Below are 19038 nucleotides of genomic sequence, written 5' to 3'. Positions count from 1 at the left end.
GGTTTCCAATCATAAAACTTCGGAGAAAAATTTTCCGAGTTAATTTTTAACGTCACACCTTAATCATACTTGCTTGTTCAATTCAAAGGCTTTTCTAACAAATATTTTTATATGTGATGGAATTTTATTGTTTTGGAGTAAAATGAACGGGTATAAAATATTCTTGGCAGCTCGTGACTTGAGTTCAAATTGTATTCCCACATTAAAATCTAAAAAAATTCACCTCTTTGCGAAAATAAATAAGTTATTCGTACTATGGAATGGCGTATTTTCACTACAGTGCATTCTCGTAGGACTACACGATGTATTCTCACGATGTATAGCAAGACTTATAGACATGAGGCATACACTTAAATGAAACTCTGTCACTCCTAAATTGAATTTTCTTCTAGAAACTTGATCAATTTCGGATGCGATCGAAATAATGCATGCACAAAATACTTTAAGAAGCTTAACACAAAATAAAATATAAATAGATGAAGTCTAGTTCATTTCAGGAAACTTAACACAAGAAGATTAGATTAACATAAAATAAAGTATAAATAAATAAAGTAAAGTTCATTTTAGGGAACTGAACACAAGAAGCTTAACACAAAATTCGTAACAGGTTTATAGTTGAGTGTCCCCTGAAGTATCCACCTGTGGGCCAGATTAGAGTCAAAAGGACGACCTGTTGCGGCACCCTTTGTCTCATAACGACAAGGGCTTCCGTCCGGGAACCACCGAAAATACGCGAAAATAGACCACTTTACAGTCCCTTTACTCTAAGGGAAAATCTGAAAAGATGGCTTCTTGCGAGTGGCAACCATGACCAGAAATTATTAGAAAGAAATAGGGTTCGTCTATTATAGATTGAAATCAAGAGAAAAATATCACTCAGCTTACCACTTCGTATTGGCTTATAATCAAAGGACAAAGACCAGCGGAAAATAAAAATAAATACAAATTTCATCAATTGTAATTTCTTCAAAAAATTAATGTGTAAAATAAACCAGTTAATTGACCTATTATCGCGTAAGGTGAGTTTTCCTTGTAGAATGCTACTGCATTGTATGAATTCTGAAAGGTTTGATTTGCTCTATCAAAGCAAAAAGTGAATAATGTGCTGAATACTAAGCGCATATATCTCTTATTGTCACTAATTGGTTTAGTGTTGGTACATTTAGGGCGAAGTATTTGAAAAATGCAATTTTTCCTTATCCTGAACGTAAATGAAATTCTTGTGAAAGTAATCCACTTTCAAAGATTCTATCTTGAATTGAAAACTATTATATCTTGAAGATTATCTTGAATATCTTGAAGATTATACAAGTCTAAAACTTATTGATGCAGAGCATAACAGAGGCGTACTCGCTCCAACATAGTGCAGTGCTGCGCTCGTTGTAAGAGTCATTCTTACATGCCACATGCACCACCTTCGTTGTTACAATTCAGTTCTAGATTGCAGAGTCTAATAGAGCAACAAAAACAAAATTTAATCATTGAGTAAGAGGCTTACATGAGTAAAGATTCATTTCCAGTGAATAATCAGAACATAATTGAAAAATGAGATACACATGAAATATTACACATAAAGATGTATTTCTCATGAATCGATGTATCGTAACTAAATACCTGACCGAATGAAGTGACCAATGGCATTATGAGCCAATATCGCAATGTCATCACCGAAGCTATACAGTGTCAGGTGAGACTTGTCTCACGGGCTGGTGGCGTCAACTGAGCTCTGTTTACAATGCTGTGTACCTCGCAAAGAGCTTCGAGAAGGATACGCGTTAAAACTCATGCTCCAACTTAATAAAACTCATACGCTCAAATAAGTACTCAGTTAATCATAACACTGTGCCTCATGATTCCTTTTGATCACTATCAGTTAGGATACTAACAATCTCATCCTAGAGTCAATTAAATTGCCATTAACTATTCGGCATTTATACAATTGAGGGCTGTGACAGAAAACACAACCCGACAACAGAACCATGAAAATAATGGTATCACAAACGCTGAACAATTAAGGTCCTAATTACATTTCATGGACAACAGTTAGGATAAACAGAGTACAATACTATTTTAGAAATGAGCACAATGCAGCTCATCACAGTTGAGTGCACAACTCTCTTCACTGTGATAAGCGGAGTAGCACGGCGACTTCACACTATATACTCTGACGCGCAGATCGTTTACCCTCCGAGGACGATTTTAATTTAGCTTCAGTAGCATCCTTCTTTCCACTAACTCCAAAGATATTCTATAATCAAATGTTAGCCAGTTATCAAATATGACAAATTTTGAGTTATCTTTCCTTTCCAGCCCACCAAAAATCGTTGCTAACTTCAGAACCTTAAAATCGGCAGGATTATATCCTAGAATAAACTAAAGAAATCTACATTAACTGTCGTTCCTGGACGTTAGATGGCCTCAAGATTAATGGTTTGTTGACGCGTAGGAAAGCAATATTAGAGCGCTTGGTTTTCTTTGGACATCGTTATTGGTGATCCGAGCTCTAACTGTGTCTCCCATTCGCGAAAACAGTCGTTAATTGATAACGTTTCGGACACAAATTTTCCTTAAATCACTGGTTATTTTGCTATTAGAGTTATGGTTCGCTCTCAGACATTCAAATTTTGCAGTGTTTCGATTGTTGTAGTTCTATTAAGGTAAGGTAGTCGCAAACAGTTATTTTTCCGATGAGCGATAAAGCTTCAATTGTTCGTGTACTTAGTGAACTTCCTCCATTTATATTACACGTCTTCATATTGTAGTTTTCAATCAAGCCAATCTAGTATCTAGATTCTATCTTTCTTGGAAAGATCGAACCATTGCTCTATCTTGCAGAGACAGCAGCTTGGCTCCTAGCCCTGTACAAATGCTGTATATACAGCATTTAGATCAGACTCTGTCAACCCTCAGCGGGATTGCGAACGGGCCGCAACGACAGATGTACGAGACAGTCCTTTTCTCTCTCGGATACCCACGCACGATCATATTAGGGACCTTCTATCCAGATCACGAGCGTGACTTTCTTCCGCCTCTCTTCGGACGCCAGCGACAGAATTTCCTGTATCGTTCCTCGCGACTTAGCGTCAAGATTTGTTCCGTGACGAGACTCGGTCGGGACATTTGCCATATAGTCGGGGTTCTTCTGTGTTTATTTTTTGTATGCATAGAGGGAGCGGATTTTTTTTTTGTTTTGCGGAAGGTTGGCTTTTTTTTTTTTTGTTGGAAGTTTATTTTTTACTTGGTTTTTTTTTGAAAGAATCATCGAAAGATCCCATGTTAAATTGTGACAATTCATTGCTGATATATACTCCCATGAAGGGACTATTGTTGCGGCCCGACTTTCAGCCAATTGTAGATCGCGCTTTTTCTTCATTCCAACGCATAACCCGCAGCTGAAGTTCTATCATCAATCTATACTCAGCGGACCACCTAAAGGTAATTGCTTGGTGGTCTGTTAATAAAATAAAATTCCTTTACATTCACTTACGACGCTGCTGTCCGCCATTGATGCCAAACCAAGATCTTGATAAATCGCTTCACCTCTGTCGTCGGCCATAGACGGGGGGGCAGCTGCTAGGAGGTTCTCCCTAAAGAACCAACCTCAATGATGGCGCCACTACCGGTGCTGTACGTCACCTGACACCTGGACTTCGTTCGTTAAGTTCAGGTCTACTTTCTTACCTGCGACCTGCGCGGTAAGAGGCTGTAACTTGTTGGCGGGCGTTGGATCAAAACTAGTCCCAGCGTGGCCGCCTCCATCAGAACGCTCCCTCGTTAGCTTCTTTGCCTCCAATTCGTGTAACTTCCTTCGTGCGGACTGCCGCTTTACCAACATGTAACTTCGTATCGAACAAGCGCCAGCAACGTTAATGTTGGTCCATGCCGAGCCACATTTTCTTGTTCATATTTGATTTTGATATATTCTTGTTGTTCGTGAAACCTATTTTCTTAGCTGATTTTGAATACTTAGCCTTCATTATTAAATTAATCTCCTAGCATTTGTCTCCCCTGATTCAATCTTGACTAAATGATAGTATTTGCTTCCTTATTTTTGAACATTCATTGACTAATTAAATTAGCTACTTGGTAACGTGAAGTGCCGCTTTCCCGCAAGCCTATCATAAACCTAAACATAAATCAAATGTAGAGAATTTTTTCTTGTCATTTGGAGCGGGAAACGAAAGTCGAGTAGCCGAAGTAATTCAACTAGTCTCACGCCACTTTACAGCACTTACACATTATTGCAAGTGTTTTTCTGTCGGGTTTATAAGTTGTGTTCATCACGTAAAAATGCAATTTTTTATTTAATTTTTCAGCAAGTTTCACTGAACTTTCATCTGGGATAGTATTTTAAAGTCAATTATTGTCAATTTTGGCATGGATTTGGTGTCCTAGCTAGAATTAAGAAGGCCATCTCATCGTGCCAGGCAGGGCAATGGAAAGGAAATTAGTGTTCACTCTTCGTTTGTTTCCTTCATCTTCTGTAAAACTGCGGGGCAATATTCCGTACAGCAAAACAAAGGAAAAAACAAACTTGGGAATTTGACGAACTATAAATCTACGCGGGTATTTAATAAACCAATATCCAAGCATCGCACAACTTTTGGCTAAAATAAATGTGAATGTGGCAACAAATACAAATCCGTAGGACCTTACGTGGATGGCGTGCCCTAGCATGGCAGTAAAGTGGTAAGGCTGCGGACTGCGGAGCATGGAAGCATAATAGCACGATGCGGATTACAGAGGATTGAGGCATAGTAGCAAAGCATAATAGCACGATGCGGATTACAGAGGATTGAGGCATAGTAGCAAAGTTTGCGGACTGCGGAGGATTGAGGCATAGTAGCAAGTTTGCGGACTGCGGAGCATGTAGTAACAAGTTTGTGGACTGTGGAGCATGGAGCATAGTTGCAACTTTGTGGACAGCGGATCATCAAACAATGTAGCAAGTTTGTGGACTGTGGAGCGTGGTGCATAGTTGCAACTCTGTGGAAAGTGAATCATCAAACTATGTAACAAGTTTGTGGACTGTAGAGCATGGAGCATATAGTAACAAGTTGGAGGACTGTGGAGCATGGAGCATATAGTGACAAGTTTGTGGACTGTGGAGCAAAGAGCATAGTTGCAACTTTGTGGAAAGCGAATCATCAAACAATTTAACAAGTTTGTGGACTATGGAGCATATGGAGCATATAGTAACAAGTTTATGGACAGCGGATCATTAAAGCATATTCTTACGTGTGGTACTGGCAGAGTTTTTAAATCCATTGTATCCATGCCGCAGCTCGCTTGTGTCGTGATGCATTGGGACATTTGACCGACGCCGACGCTCGTTCGTCTTCTTGAAGTCTTGCACTCTGACATTAATTTAACTTTAAAGACGGCGAGCTGGCTCGACCGCCTCGCTTCGTCGCCCTCGCAAACGCTTACGGTTCCTACGTCTTTTTTAATATCTCCGTGGTCTTTCAAAGTTTGCGGAAATATTCGTCCTAAAGCCCTGTTGCCGTTTTTTTTTGTTTATAAAGCTCGTGATATACGACAGCCAAAAAAAGATTTGTTAATAAATCTATAGGTTTTAATTTAACGCACCGACATTGGTGCTTTTAAGTTGATTCATTCGATGCGACACTTATGAATAAAGCCTTTGGAGTTATGAATAAAGTTTATGGAGTTAAGAAGGAAAAATATTAGTGGCCAATAGTTAAATATTTGGTGCAAATTATTTTAAAGTTTCAAAAAACGTTCGCTAGTAAGTAATCAGGAAGAAACTACGGACTTGATTGGTAGAAACTAAATTTTAGATACCGTAGAGCATTTAACGTGAGTTTTATAAATGAAACTTGATAGTATATTTTGTTCATTGAAGTTTTAAGCCGCTCTTTACCGTGAATGATTGATCCAGATCTCAGGTTATTGCTGGGCAGATGCCGCTCTTTCAAAAGAATTTTTCTATTTACTTGATGCCAAGAATTTCCTCACTTTTGGCTTTTGTTTATTTCATGAAATTAATTCGATACAATAGGTTTTGCGTTAGTATTCGTTCATAGTAGTTAGTGCGGGTGAAGCCGCGCCAGGAGAGAGTGTGCCAAACTGTCGTCGTAAACAAGCCTTGTGGATTTCGGCCGATGCGAGTTTTCCGATAATTTGAAACGCTCAAGAGATCGCTTGTCGATATCCTACTGAGATTCTCCAAAATTTGTCACAAAGCAAATGGACTGAACAATTTTCCCTGCAACGATCGTCGCAAGGTAGGTACAATTAAGCACTGTACATAAGATGCGAATGTTCCTGTCGTTAAATCTTTCAGAAAATATTTCGTTATGGTTTCTGAAATTAAAGGAAGATACGGAATTAAAGGAAACAAGGTACAATTAAGCGCTGTACATAAGATGCCAATGTTCCTGTCGTTAAATCTTTCAGAAAATATTTCGTTGTGGTTTATGAAATTAAAGGAAGATATGACTAGACACATTTTTCGAATAGTATTTAACTTTGGGAGTGACCACGAGTATGTAAATTCTAACCTGATGTGTGAAAGCTTTAAAGTATTGGACGATATTTCATCATTTATTTACTGCCTCATCTGGCGATGGTTTATAGTTCTTAATAATATGAAACTAAATATTTTTGAGGCGTTTTAGTTACATTATAATTTAAAACGAACCTAGTCTAAGTCAAATTATTTTTTATCATGCTGAAACCTAAGAGGATGAACCTGTATAAAGTAATAAAGTAATTATATGTAAAGCAATATATAAAGTAATTTCAGTGCGTCATTAAAAAAATGGGTTTTCGAATTTTAAATGCAATATTTTGAATGATTGTTGTATTATTTTTTGTTCGCAATTTAGATTTATTGGTTTTAAGAGGCTAGCCACTGGCTGTTTGGCAAAAACAATGCAGTAGTACTTCTTAAACACGTTTAATAATTACGAAATAATTCATTCGTAAAACTTTTCAGTTAATTTATTATTCTTAGCATATTTTCTCATTTATGGAAAAAATGCACTATTAGGCTCGTCATGTCCGTCCGTCTGTCTTTCCGTCAGTGACTTCATGTTTTCGTCGAAGAGAAAATGCGCTCTCTGTCACTCACTGCAGTGAGTACTGAGTTATATTTTGTTAATCAATACTAAGCTTCTTCTCTGAGTAGGTTGAACGAGGTTCGCGCGTTATATTTTGACGCACTCTAGCCTTCTAGTAACAAGAGAAGTCAACATGCCAAATACTCGCTCATTGCCACCACAGAGCTCTAACGATAAAAACTTGAGGGAAACGAGCAAAGCTCCTCGAAATAATCTAATTTTATTTTGTTTATTCACGTGATTCGCAGCAAGAGACGCAATAACGTGTATTCTTAATGAGCGAACTCTCAGGAGTGTTGGGGCATTCACTGGATGAGATGAAAGTATTCCTAGGAGCCCAAACTCAGTTTACATTCACGCCGAGCCGAAAAAACTTACAAGCGTCGATAACTGTGAAGTTTTTGGGCACGGGCTGAGAAGTTTCTCTAATTATAGTCAATGAGGGCGAGGAGTATTTTTCTTTCGGAGGTTTTAGGTAGCAATGAACACATGTCGGTTTCGTGCGTGAATCCTACAACATTCACGTGAATGTTTAAATATATGTTTTATTTCCTTGTTATATTATACTTGAAAGACATGTTATTTTGTTGTTATGCGTTCTAATGATTTTGTTGCGAAAGAGTATTTTTAACTGATCATAAAGTGAGACTGGGCGTGAACTAAAATATTTATGCGTTGATTCCTGCACAGAATACATTTAGACGTGAAGGTAAATAAAGGAACCTCGGTCGTCTCACGAATAAGACGATGGTTAGACGTGGACATTTCGCCCCCAGATTTTTACTTGCGTTCCTTGTTCACGGAAGTGAACACATGAGATCTGGCTGACGGAAACCTGATGGCAGAGATGACCGCAAATTTAATTCCTGGAAATATCTTGGATATTCAAGCATAATTTTAGAGAAAAAGATATTCGTGAAGAGGTGACACATGTATTTAAACACCCCAATCAAATATTATATAATAATAAATATATATATATAATAAAAAGAAAAAAATAATATAGATTATAATAAAGTGTTAGAAATAAATAAAAGAAATGGCCAATGTATGCGATTCATCTCATTTCATATGTGAATTTTGAAAGCACGGGTCACAAAGGACCACGTTGCATGTTCCAATGAGAACTCTCCAAGATTTTCTTGAATGTTCTATAAGGAGAACATTAGGTTATCTATAGGTTCTATTTCGATCTGAAGGCTGTCATCTCAAATTATGGAGCCTTTTCGATGGTCTTGCAGACGCAAATCGAGTTTGTCTCAGCCGTTCTGAGGTTAAGCGAATTTCCTTCAACTTCTGGAAGCCGGAAGAGCAGTAAGGGTGAATTTACCGGCCGCAGCTACCTAAGCCACTCGATCAAACGATAGGATAGGATTCTTGAAGGAAATTTCTCCTGGATGTAAACGAGGAGTAATCATGCGATAGGATAGAGTTCTTGAAGACAATAATTCGAAAAGGACAATTGATTACAATTCACCAGGCATTGCTTACAAACTACTAATACTAGTCATTGCGAACGAATTCCCATTACCGGGCATTGCGAATATATTAGCTTTACCAGCCATTGAATACAAATTACCCTCACCGGGCAGTGCGTATATACTACCATTAGGTAACGGTATTTCGAACCGTTGCAGGAGGGCTCTGAAAGTACCCATCACTCACGGCCTAAAACTGCCTCGCCGGTCAGAAATTATCTAGCTGCTCCAGAATTATATGATGAGACTGAATTTATTGAGCTCTGAAATAATTAGTTTTTGGACCAGCCAGGTCCTTAACTGTACAAACACAGTCAGGGAGAGAGCATACAGCGGGACTAGGGCAGATCAGGGTCGGCAGTTCATACCTGCAACTGTAGAGGACAAAGAAATAACTGTACCGATCGGTTCGTTAATGTTTTAATAGAGTTGCATAATAAAGTATTTTCAAATCAAATTGTGCTTATATAGTGTTTTACGTGGCGTTAATATTATTCGAATAAATAACGCTGCATTGCCGGTGCTGAAAACTGAAAGTTTGAAGAATATTCCCAGCAACAGCTGAACTGCAAATGATCAGACCGGTTACAAAAATAATGACTAAATATTAAAGATTGCAAGAATATTACAAGACTTTGACTATTAGTACAAAATTTTTTTAGTCCAAATTTCCATATTTAGCAGCCAAACTAAAATTGAAGCCAATGGCATAAGAATATGTTTATAAACACGACCTTCTAAGCCAGACTAAAGAATAAATGATCAAAATTTAGCCGAAAAGTTTAAACCAAGGAGTGACAGTATAATTGTAATGAAATGTAAATAGCGTCGTACGGCTCCGTAATATAAACTCAACTTACGTATTCTGAATGCCTCTAATGTCTATTTTGTTATGCATGCGGTTCAAAAGCGAATTTCCGCGTTCCATTATCAACTTTCAACTGACCGTAATACGGGCATTAACACTCCGGTGGCCATGCATAATTGTATCCTAATGCCTTGCATCCTAACGCCTTGTATCCTAACGCCTTGTAGCCTAACGCTTTGGATCCTAACGCCTTGTATCCTAACGCCTTGTATCCTAACGCCTCGCATGCGCTCACAACGATTCTAAAGTTGCAGAAATATTTGCCTCCAGAGATAGTCTTCTACCTGTGACTACAAGCTCGGGTTTGTTTGCCGTTAGAAGGATTTTTTTAATGTTAAGGTATGGTTTAATAAAGTCTGTTTGCTCTTATATGTAAGGGACGTGTTTATAATTTACGAGATTGTAGATCTTTAAGAAAGTCATAGAAACATTTATCAGCGCAATATAAGTAAATGCCAAATAAGTTTGGTATATTTTAATTCTTTAGATTAAAAAATGATTAATTAACTTGATATTATCTTTAAATTTAACTTTTTGTTTAGTTTGTAGTTCAAGAACACGAATGATATGAATACACTCGGATAAAGTGCCTTGCTTCGTTCCTTTCTTGTTGAAATTTTTGAAAATATAATAAACAACTAGCACGATTGCCATAAAGTTACTACTTTTATCTGCAGAAAATTGTCGATTTATTTGCTTTAAACTTCATGGTCAAATAGTCTCTTATTATTTAAATGTTTCTTTATACCATTTAATTCAGCCCATTTGTATCCTTTAACTGAGACGATTGGACGTGGTGCAATTCACCGACGAAGCTCGAAGAGCGGATAGGCGTTCATTGCTCTGATGAAAAGACTATCCGACGAAGACTATCCGACGAAGAAAAGACTATCCGACGAAGAAAAAAAGACTATCCGACGATGAAAAGACTATCCGACGAAGAAAAGGCTATCCGGATAGTCTTTCATTGTTCGACGAAATTGATTTCAGTCGACGACGAAGACTGGCCATTCTTCAACAGCTGCTGGAATGGAATTTTATTCACTGATTCTACTCCTTCCGTTGACCAAAAATTTGACTTACTGTTAAGAAATTAGTTTAAGTGAGAAATATGATACTTGCGTGACTGTCATAATCGGTTATGTGTGATTTTTGAGTCATTTTTCACGTTTAAAAATAAAACTGTCAATCCAGGAATGACTGTAATAGTAAACAATAAAAAAAACAGTCTGCAGCATATCAATTATTAAAAAATTGAAGTTGCTGTTGTAAAGTGATTTCAGATTAAATAGTTAAGGTTTTTCTAGCCATCAAACCAATATTTCCACGAGTTTACCTGTAGGACAATTACTGTATCGATAGATAGTGACCGAAGCTCTGAAGCTAAATGATGTATCCTTCAACGTCAATTGTTACTCCTTATGGCTCGTGTTGTAGTGTCGACAGAAGAACAGGATTTAACGTTAGGATTTCTCATTAAATATATATTAAACTATTAATAGAATAAGTATAAGTGCCATGAAGGTTGGTAGGCATCACGTCAACCTAGGTGAGGTTGGTGTGGTGTTTGTTTATTCACAACCCAACCACTTTTTCAACACTTGCATCAATGCGTGCTTTTATCCTCTTAGATTAGATGCGTATCAACGGTAATTATTTCAAGTACCATTCGAGTAAACACCTTTATTTCATGATGTGGGCAAGAAATTATCCCCGTATATCATGAATATATTACTGCAAATAACATTCAGCCCCAGTTGAATGTTGCCACACTGCAAAATGTTGGCATTGCAAAATGTTGCCACATTGCAAAATGTTGGCACATTGCAAATGTTGCCACATTGCAAAATGTTGGCATTGAATGCTGGCACATTGCAAATGTTGCCACATTGCAAAATGTTGGCATTGAATGTTGGCACATTTCAAATGTTGCCACATTGCAAAATGTTGGCATTGAATGCTGGCACATTGCAAATGTTACCACAGTGCAAAAGTCGCTCGGCAGTTGATGAGGCGTCACGGCTTCTGGTGCCGTGAAGAGCGCGTATGTCACGAGAATCAATCGTCGGTCACGGTGAGCTGTCCATCTCGTGTGCCGCAAATGACCCGGCACTGAGAGCATCACGACTGATGCGTGTCCGACTAACGGTTTCCATGCATCGTTGGTCGAAGATTTCACTGCCACAGATGTACTTCTGACGAACGATTCTTCTGCTGAACATGCAAAAGTGGCAGGATATCCTTGTCTCGGATATATTGGTGGATGACTTTGTCATTCATAAATGCAACACTTTTTGGTTTCGTAGCTGAAGATGCGCGACGAGCGCTGCAGTAAATGTTCGGGAACCGTAGAACGTAGGCTTGTAAACTGTCCAGTGTCAGAAAACGCAATAGTTCAAACAGAAAATTATTTCAAATCTGTTAGCTAATTGTACTTGTACGTCTTACTAATTAAAAACGATAATGATCACATTTATGAATGCCAGCATTTTTTTTGGAAAAATCGAGAAAGACCCACTTGATCGCCAATAACTTTTCTGAGCATGTGTAACTATCATTGCCAACAGAACTTCAAATACTCGTAGAGTTCAAAAACAAGAAGGGAAAGAGGGCCGTCGTCTCGGCAATGCGACAAGCCAACAAGAAGGAGCACGGATCTCTGTTAACTTATTTAAGGTTCCTTGACTTTTGCAGAGGACTGCGGTACTTACGACCCCACAAAACCTCTTCCCGAAATTATCTGCAGCAGCCATGCGGATCTGAATACTCCCTCAGCCATGCAGCCTGGATACGGCAACGCCAAGGGGCAGAAAGCCATCGCTTCTTTTGAATCCGGCTTTTTAGCGCTTTTTCTCATTTATGGAAAAAATGCACTATTGTGCTAGTCATGTCCGTCCGTCTGTCCGTCCGTGACTTCAAGTTTTCGTCGACGAGAAAATGCGCTCTCTGTCACTCACTGCAGTGAGTACTGAGTTATATTTCTTTTAGCTTGATGCAATGCTGTCTTGAAAATATGAATATTCCGACGACTAGAGAAGAACGATTCGGGAATTACGTGAAGGCTGTTGAGAAAATGAGCGAGCCGTGGTTGAATTTTAGGAAAATGCGAGTCGAGCTGCGAAATTGCTTGTGGATTTCAAGTTGTTTGAAAATAAATTTTGTATGAACCCCATATAATCGGTGGATTCTAGGCGCTCTTTTTTATCAATAATTTTTATTCATTTAGTTCCCGATATTGATCAAATATGTTTTTACTGATTTTGCTCCTCAAATCCTCTAAAAATGCTAATTTAGTTCATTCGTACTTCGATATTCATTAAATCTTCAAAATTATTTTTTTGAGATATGAAAGATAATTATTAGTATTCGTCTTTTTCTAATTATAGTTCTAAATGGAGGTCAGAAACATGAAGCAAACATCGTTGAATTTAATCATTCGAGGAGAGTGCATTAGAATTCAACCGCATGCAGTAATCATTCCGGTTTTTACTGCAGTGTTATTATTAACGTAAAAGCCCGAAAGCCGAGAACTTACTCAGCAGATCGGGTCTAAAAACTTGACAAGCATTTAGATGCCAACCACGACTGGTCTGCAGCATCGACGCATCCGTAGCCAGACTACCACCAAAATATTTTATGTATTTCCTAGCTGAAAATTTCCAAGATCCCTGCGTTTGCTTCCAAGCGTTGGCGCTCTCACCTCACACTAACCTCAGTGACCGTAAGTAGTCCTTAGAGATTCCCAGGGCCTCGGCCATGACGAAATAGAGCAAGCGATTCCTGCAAACTTGATGAGGCTGGCCACCCCAAATGCCTTTCGTCGTGACCCTTGGTAGGCTTACCTTCGCCGCATCTTGCCGTTTCTCCTCCACGAAAATCTATGTGTGCTTAATCTGCCTCAGTATTGCACTAATGCCAGTATATCTGCATCAGTATTCCACTGATGCCAGTATATCTGCCTCAGTATTCCACTGGCCAGTATATCTGCATCAGTATTCCACTGATGCCACGTGTAAAATGAGGCGTTTTTTACGACATATTGATCCAAGGAAGACTTATCATAGTTTGTCTTTCATCACTAGTTTTCACTTACGCGAAGTTTATGAAACATTCTCGATTGTGATTAGTCTCAGGAAGATCAGCCAGGGCTGATATTCCATCCCTCCATGTTAGTTCCCAAGAAGAAGAATGGTATTAAAGAGTCATTAATAATGCGCAAATATTAATAAATTTTTCAACATTATGGCCACATTATTTCCACCTTAACATGAACCTTTATTGCATGTTTTTTTTTGCAATTGAATGATCGCATGGAGCCCGACTGAGACTTGTTGTTGGTCACATTGTTTCAGCACAACATAGGTCATCATTACCAGGCAAGAGCTGCAAGATCACTTCTTATGGATCAGGTGTGGTAAGATCTAGCGAAACTGAGTGAAGCTGAACTAGATTTTCAAGTTATTAAGATCCAAAATGTGCTTTATTTCACAGCAAGCTGAGCCAAAAATGTTTCGACTGTTGGAACAGGACATGATCGATTGGAGCTACATGCAAAAACGGAGAATGTGATGACAGATTTCACAGAAACCGGTCACTAATGTGTGTGAATCAAGTCTTACGTGAAAAGAAACTTGAGAGCACACATGAGAACACGTGAATGCACACTTGAGAGTTCATGAGAGCGCACGTGAGAGCATACGTGAGAGCACACGTGAGAGCATACGTGAGAGCACACGTGAGAGCACAGTGCGATCAGCGAGAGAGCGTCCTGAGAGTTACAGCCTGCGTTAAAGATGACGACCCAAGGCTTCGCAGCACTCGCCACCTCTCACCATCCAGCGCCTGCACTGCCGCGATGCAATCAGCTTACACATTTGCAGTGGAGTGCTTCTTCTTCCACCACTGCCTCGATGCAATCAGCCTACACATTTGCAGTGGAGTGTTTCTTCTTCCACCACTGCCTCGATGCAATCAGCTTACACATTTGCAGTGGAGTGTTGCTTCTTCCACCACTGCCGCGATGCAATCAGCTTCATATTTGCAGGATAGTGCTGTTTCCACTGCATCACTCTGCGTTGGAGCGCACTACTTTTTTCTATAAATGTATGCCTTGTTTTGTATTTTTTTTTTGCTGCTGAACGATCCATCAGTATATTGGATTATTTAGTTTTAAATTTTACGCTGTTATAGTTTAATTGTCAAAATTTAACTATTATTATTAATGTATTGTGTCCCTTACGAATTTGACAACTTTATTTTATTTTATTCTGTGGATATAAACTCAATGCGTGTTTTTATGAATACTCAATAAAGGATTAAAAGAGCTCCGATGCCTAATTTTTTCTAATGAGAACAAAACCGTTCTTTTATCAAATTTAACGTTTTCGTGATTTTTCAGAGCTAAATAAAAATGGCCGAAAGCCACCTGCTATTTGCCTAAGTCAAGTTTAATTTCGGATGAATATATTGTTTCATTAGTTTTTTATTCTTTGTAACGTAAAAAAACGTTTTGGTTCTTCAGAGTCTTGGAAGGCAGCCAACCTAAGAACCTTGAAAACTTCCTCGCAGCGTTCTTACCTTGAGAACCTAAAACCTAATAAGAATTAATTGTGAGTCCTGCCTATGATCAGGATATATGTATTTGCTAATGCAAATTTTGTAAAATCATTTCCAAGTTATCAGAGTATAGGTAAGTTCGATTTTGTATAGATGACGCGATCGAAATTTTTAAAATCAATGTTTATTTCAAGACGAAAATATATTTTCAATTATACCTTCAGCTCACATTATCTTCTCTTGTTAACGTGCATTTCCTCAAACGTTTTAACATTATTTGTTTATCTCGATTCATTTTGATGTAAATTTGTTGATTTTACAGGACTGAAAGCATGGTGATCAAATTATCCGGCTAAACATTCTGATTTATTGAATGATTACTCATGATTTTTTTAAATATTATGATGGATGACTTCGAGCGACATCATCACTTGCGACGTGCTTATAGTTCCAAACTTATTAGAGTGCAGACCTAAATCTTGATTAATAGATCAATTCTCTCTAACATAATATCTTTTATGTTATTGATATTGTTACTCCATGGTAATGATATAATTTATGCTGAGCGTACTTTCCCCCAATAATAATGGTCTTAATATCGTGTCTACCGTTCACATAACATCATAGACAACAGCATCTTCCTCTGGCGGTCTCAGGAGATGCCATTTCACAGTAAAAGCGTTCGAGCTGAAAAATCCTAGCGGGATGCAACGCTTGGGACTCGTTCGGGGACCTCAAACCTGGTCTCATTTGCAGATTGCAGATGTGATTCTTGGACCCGAGCGATGCTTGCGTTTCTTATCCATGCGAACGTTATTGTTGAGACAGAGCACAGATTTGGATCGGGATTCCCATATTGGATGGCGCTTTCGACGGCCGCTTGCGCAGCTTCTTCATCAAATTTAGGAAAGGCAGTGTAAGAATTTTATATATATTGCGATACAGCACGAATGCCACTTGAATATGTACTCGCAAATAATTTTTGAATGATAATACAGCTGGAACATCGCATGATAGGAATAATTATTTCATAATTATTAATTATTAAAAAGAATTAAACAATCTTTTTTATATTTTTAAACGAGAGTTTGATGGATGTCCTATTGTTCATCTAAACGTGAGTTTGAAGAGGTCTTTATTCAATTAGAAAACATAAGCCTTTTTATTTATAACGGGATCAGGGAATATGGGAATGACGGGATTTGGGAAAACAGGATTCCAAAATTGAAGGAATTATCAAGCCAATAACCTGTTAGTTTGGAATAATTAATAATGTACAATTACTTCTACAACCTAATGTAAGTAAGTAGTCAAAAGCATCGGACGATACATTATCGTTTTCATAATTTATTTTGTGTTTTTTAGGGAAATGATTCTTTTACTTTCTGCAATCGAACTTTATTTTTGTCTAGCGTTTCACTACGGTAAGTTCGTCCTTCAATTTCTTCTCTATTTAATCCTCGCTGATCCTTCATGTGAGAGGAGAGATCCTTTAGGGTTCAGGAACAGGATTATTAAGGATCAATTAGGAAGAAAACAGATCCTGTTGTCGGTTCTTCACGAACAAGGAAGCTGCGAGAACCAGCAAAATTCCTGTTCTTCAATGAAGACTTCGACAAGTTATTTTAACCACTAGTTAAATGAGTTAATATTTAACCCCTTTAACCATTTAATCACATTCACTAACCTTCAGTAAACAAATATGGTTCTTAACAACTTATGGTTTTATCGATAGTTAACCGAATAATTTTGTGCTTCCAATCTCTGGACGGCGTAACTGAAAGCGTGAGTTCTTATTCTTTTTAATGTAAAGATAGAAAATAATGTGACTTGGAAAAGTTTTATGATGCCAGTTATATACAAAACGTAAAAAAAGTCTAACTGAAATCCCAGAAGGAGTAATTCTTAAATTATTTATTCAATGACATTCCATCACTTAGCTATCATAGTAATCACCCATGTATATCAACCAGAATATTAATCATTGCGTATCGATCATAGTATTTGTAATTGTCTATCGATCACAAATTTCATCTTAATGATTTGATCATGGTTTGCTCGGTAATGTTTCCATCATCTCTCATGCAAATGTGATTCAATTTTACTTTTCTTTCGCAACGGTAGAGCGACCATGTTTTGGAGCTTGCTGTGGCTGTGCTGCTGTGGCTGTGTGGCTTGATTTGCATTATTGTGGCTTTTCTGTCGTGTGGAGTTGCGCGGAGATGCCCATAGATACAAGGTCCGTAAATATGTGAAGAAGTTACACCTGTATAGATAAAATTAAATAAAAAATAAATTCACGTTTACTGGACTGAACTGATTTTATCGAGGCTGGATGATTTCATGAAGTTAACTATATTAAAAAAGTTCTGATCGCAAGCTCCTCAATGAAGCATACAAATTTTTGATTACAGATTTATGGAAAATTAAATTTTATCTTGCGTTCTAAAGAGTAAATTTCCCGTGCAGTCTACTTACGGCAATATCTGTTCCTTAAGTCATGATAAAAACAACGGAACTGTTGTAGATTTGCAATCTTCAGCAATTTATTTCAGTTTTAGTGCACATAAGTTATTGGAAAACATAGCATAAATTGCTCCAGTTCTAGTCTCGCTTTATCAATAAAATTAAAGAGACTTATATTAATTTAAGCAACTTGTTTCCGCGCTTATGTTGGGTAAGTTTTTATTGAAATCATGACGAATGTTTTGCAATTTTAAATTGTATTTTCACGTTTCAATTTGGCAATGTCCGTCGCAAGTGGAACAGCAGCAGCTGCACGCTTAGCGCTATATTCGGGGTACAGTGGTAGAAATAAACGCGTCATATGTTCCAACCTGTGAAATAATATTTGCGCATTAATATTGATACGTCGTGGCCCAACTTGATCAGGATGACGACCTACACCAGGGTAAAAAGTGCATCGGTATTCGGACAAAAGTTCTCACATTTCTTAGAGTGCTTCTTAGTCATTCCGCAGGAGCAGCTAAACTGGTGACAAAATAAGACATATAGTCGCCGCTTTCGAGACTGTGGTTATGATTTCCAATGTGAGTTTAATTCTTTATATTACAAGCTTGAATTAGTAGGTATTTTTATTAAAAGGTGATATCATGTTATGTGCGGACGTTCAATCAAAATCATTCCAACTGTTAAGATTATTTATAAATTTTAGCCCTTTTGGAATTAGGCAAAAATGTATTGATACTAAAGTTGAAAGGGTAACTTTTCATTGTTTTTTTTATTTTTCATTTCACATAGAAAAGTGACCATATTAGAAAGTGTAACACAGATCAAATTCGTGAGTATCTTTTGGTAACTAAAACTAAATGAGAATGAAAATGATTGTTGTAAAGGGTTTTAGCGATTATATACAAGTTGCAATGAACAATATACTAATTCGAACAAGGGATAGATAGTTTCTATTGCTTCTGCATGCATTAAGAAACTAAGTTCCCAATGTTCAGTTACAACTCAGTCTTTAGCTGAAGATGCTCTATTTCTAAATTAGTTTTTAAACCAGGTGTGAATGAAATATTTTGATTAAAAATGATAGAATTGTCAAAGTATTTTCGGTAGAATTATATATCATAATACTTTGTAATAATGTTGCCATAATCATCAAATAAATCAGGATCGTATTTGCTTTACGCGCATGATTCGTCTATATCCAAATCGCTATATCCAAATTAGTTTCAAAACCAGATGTGAATGTAATATTTGATTCAAATTGATAGAATCGTCAAATTAGTTTTGGTAGAATATAAATCATAAAAGTTTGTAATAATGACGCAATAATCATCAAATAAATCAGGATCGTAATTGCTTTACGCGCATGATGCGTCTGAGCACGAAACTTGGCAGTGATGTATCATCATCAAGCATCAGCGGCTACGTTCCACATGCATTCATTAGGCATCAGAGCTCTGCTCGCCCGGCATGAATGTGCGAATACACGCTATTAATTTCTCCATTCTGTTAACTCAAAAATTTTACAAATGACACAAGTTTCCTTAATTATTGGTGACATATGAGAATTTGTTTCAGTGTT

General features: G+C 37.6%; 1 protein-coding gene across 1 annotated transcript in view; it reads left to right on the top strand.

Moving 5' to 3' along the window:
- LOC108678930 (acetylcholine receptor subunit alpha-type acr-16) overlaps positions 1-19038 on the top strand; it is a 70354-nt gene that overhangs the window by 11869 nt on the left and 39447 nt on the right. The gene's annotated exons all lie outside the window — the stretch shown is intronic.

This window comes from Hyalella azteca, unplaced genomic scaffold (genome assembly GCF_000764305.2).
Source record: "Hyalella azteca isolate HAZT.00-mixed unplaced genomic scaffold, Hazt_2.0.2 contig1796, whole genome shotgun sequence".
Lineage (NCBI taxonomy): Eukaryota > Metazoa > Arthropoda > Malacostraca > Amphipoda > Hyalellidae > Hyalella > Hyalella azteca.
The sequence above is the reverse complement of the archived record's forward strand: the minus strand, read 5'-3'. Positions and strand labels throughout refer to the sequence as shown.